This window comes from Osmia lignaria, unplaced genomic scaffold, assembly GCF_051020975.1.
Source record: "Osmia lignaria lignaria isolate PbOS001 unplaced genomic scaffold, iyOsmLign1 scaffold0043, whole genome shotgun sequence".
Lineage (NCBI taxonomy): Eukaryota > Metazoa > Arthropoda > Insecta > Hymenoptera > Megachilidae > Osmia > Osmia lignaria.
The window spans coordinates 165,001-168,078 of record NW_027478184.1 but is presented as its reverse complement, the minus strand read 5'-3'; the positions used below and the strand labels follow the sequence as shown (position 1 = coordinate 168,078).

The 3,078-nt window shown below is 38.5% G+C and overlaps 1 non-coding gene across 1 annotated transcript in view; it reads left to right on the top strand.

Annotated features, from left to right (window-relative positions):
* The first annotated feature begins 2,873 nt into the window (after positions 1-2,873).
* Positions 2,874-3,078, top strand: part of LOC143307077 (small subunit ribosomal RNA) — a 1,923-nt gene continuing 1,718 nt past the window's right edge. Inside the window, exon 1 of the ribosomal RNA XR_013064314.1 lies at positions 2,874-3,078. This exon is cut by the window's right edge and continues 1,718 nt beyond it. This is a non-coding gene — a ribosomal RNA (small subunit ribosomal RNA).

Here is a 3,078-nt window from a genome sequence, read left to right as displayed (position 1 = left end):
CTAAAGTTCGTTATTTTGGCTAAACGGAGCGAAAATCTGCATTTATACCATCACGGACGTTAGTTCAATAGCGTTTAACGATCGATCCACGGTACAGAATGCAAAAATATGATTGTTAAAATTTTCGACTAATCGGTTCTAAGAGGCGAAGCAATACGCCGCTGGGACTTTGAAATATTTCGGAGCGCACCTAAAGTTCGTTATTTTGGCTAAACGGAGCGAAAATCTGCATTTATACCATCACGGACGTTAGTTCAATAGCGTTTAACGATCGATCCACGGTACAGAATGCAAAAATATGATTGTTAAAATTTTCGACTAATCGGTTCTAAGAGGCGAAGCAATACGCCGCTGGGACTTTGAAATATTTCGGAGCGCACCTAAAGTTCGTTATTTTGGCTAAACGGAGCGAAAATCTGCATTTATACCATCACGGACGTTAGTTTAATAGCGTTTAACGATGGATCCACGGTACAGAATGCAAAAATATGATTGTTAAAATTTTCGACTAATCGGTTCTAAGAGGCGAAGCAATACGCCGCTGGGACTTTGAAATATTTCGGAGCGCACCTAAAGTTCGTTATTTTGGCTAAACGGAGCGAAAATCTGCATTTATACCATCACGGACGTTAGTTTAATAGCGTTTAACGATGGATCCACGGTACAGAATGCAAAAATATGATTGTTAAAATTTTCGACTAATCGGTTCTAAGAGGCGAAGCAATACGCCGCTGGGACTTTGAAATATTTCGGAGCGCACCTAAAGTTCGTTATTTTGGCTAAACGGAGCGAAAATCTGCATTTATACCATCACGGACGTTAGTTCAATAGCGTTTAACGATCGATCCACGGTACAGAATGCAAAAATATGATTGTTAAAATTTTCGACTAATCGGTTCTAAGAGGCGAAGCAACACGCCGCTGGGACTTTGAAATATTTCGGAGCGCACCTAAAGTTCGTTATTTTGGCTAAACGGAGCGAAAATCTGCATTTATACCATCACGGACGTTAGTTCAATAGCGTTTAACGATCGATCCACGGTACAGAATGCAAAAATATGATTGTTAAAATTTTCGACTAATCGGTTCTAAGAGGCGAAGCAATACGCCGCTGGGACTTTGAAATATTTCGGAGCGCACCTAAAGTTCGTTATTTTGGCTAAACGGAGCGAAAATCTGCATTTATACCATCACGGACGTTAGTTCAATAGCGTTTAACGATCGATCCACGGTACAGAATGCAAAAATATGATTGTTAAAATTTTCGACTTATCGGTTCTGGATCACTGAAAAATCAAAAAAAATTATTAATTTTGATTAATTAAATTACATATGTAGTTTTATATTGTTATAGTCTCGTATTTGTTAATGTTTTGTCGTAAGAAAATGCAAAAATATCGTTTTAATGTTTTCGTCTCATCGGTTCTGGATCGCTGAAAAATCAAAGAAAAATATTAATTTTGATTAATTAAATTACAAATGGAGTTTTATATTGCTATAGTCGCTTATTTGTTAATGTTTTACCGTAAGAAAATGCAAAAATATCGTTTTAATATTTTCATCTCATCGGTTCTGGGCGGTTTTAAAATTTTTTAAAATATTAATTAAACCCATGATTTACATGAGAATGTGAATTTATTATGTCCTGCATGTTAATTTATTAATTTTCATGTATAGAACGTTATAAAATGAAAGGATATGTTCGACGATATTTTCAGTCTAAGTTTTACCGTGCCGGCGGGATGGTACGCTCTCACGGCGGTTTGCACAGGCATACGCCTGGGCGTAAGCCCATGCGTCGCCGACCTAGCGGCCGGCCGTTCGGTATTTATAGGAAGGCACTTTCGGTTCGCTCGGACCGGTCGGGAGTAGCGTCGAGCGTGTGGCTCTTTTATGACTTCGGTTGAAAAGCAGTCTACCGCTCCTCGAGAATATACTTTCTCGACTATTCTCGTTCCGGTTTTCCGTTGCGGATTATTATTAATCTCCACACAGCATTACCACGGGTCGGTGTCTAAGACCGAATGGCCCATATGTGGTGAGCCTTGTAATATAAGGCTGGTGACCTGTATGCACTTATAAATGTTGCATACTTGTACAAACTGAGCATCAACTGTCTGTAACCAAAATTTGTTAAAACTGAAAAAGTTATAAGATTGTATAAAATTTTTGAACCAAGAAAGTAGTGTTAGACGAAAATTCGTTCTATCACTTTTAGAAGGGAGACTGTTTGGAAATATTTAAAGTATAAAATACACAAAAGTCCACTGAATTATGAACAAAATTACGTCCCTGAATTTAAGAAAAGTCAAGAGGTGTCAGAAATAAAATCCTCTCTGATACGTTCAGAGAGGAAAATAAGTATGGAGAGAGGAGTAAAAATGAAAGAAGTTTTAAGGCTGGGGAAACTTCTAAAGGAGAGAGATTCCAACATATCTAATATGTACATTTAAAGCAAGTCCAAGGAACTCTCTCCGTTAATGTTTGAAAAGGTGTGTGCAGATGGAGGAGAAATGTATAAAGTACAGAGACGAGGTTGGTGGGCCCGCTCTAATGATAAAGATTATAAAATTTGGTGGCAAAATGACCAGCATGATCACTGTACGCGCTTTCTCGATTTGTATAGCATGCCACTGTCCGCGCTATCTTTTATTATATTGTCCAGCGTGTGTGGTCTACGTGCTTGCACGATGGATGCACGGCGTGAAAGTGATTTTCGTGCTTTATGAGAGGAGGAGGAGAATATTTGGCCTCTATAAGAGGTACAAAATTTATGAAATGTGTGTTACATACAAAAGAGAAATGGCTTAACGTCGATCGGTCTTACAGGGAGGGCCGACGACGAAAATTTAAATTTACAATAATAACTAAGCTCCCTGGTTGATCCTGCCAGTAGTCATATGCTTGTCTCAAAGATTAAGCCATGCATGTCTAAGTACATACCGAATTAAGGTGAAACCGCGAATGGCTCATTAAATCAGTTTTGGTTTCTTAGATCGTACAAAACATTACTTGGATAACTGTGGTAATTCTAGAGCTAATACATGCAAACCAGAATTCCACCCAGAGATGGGAGGA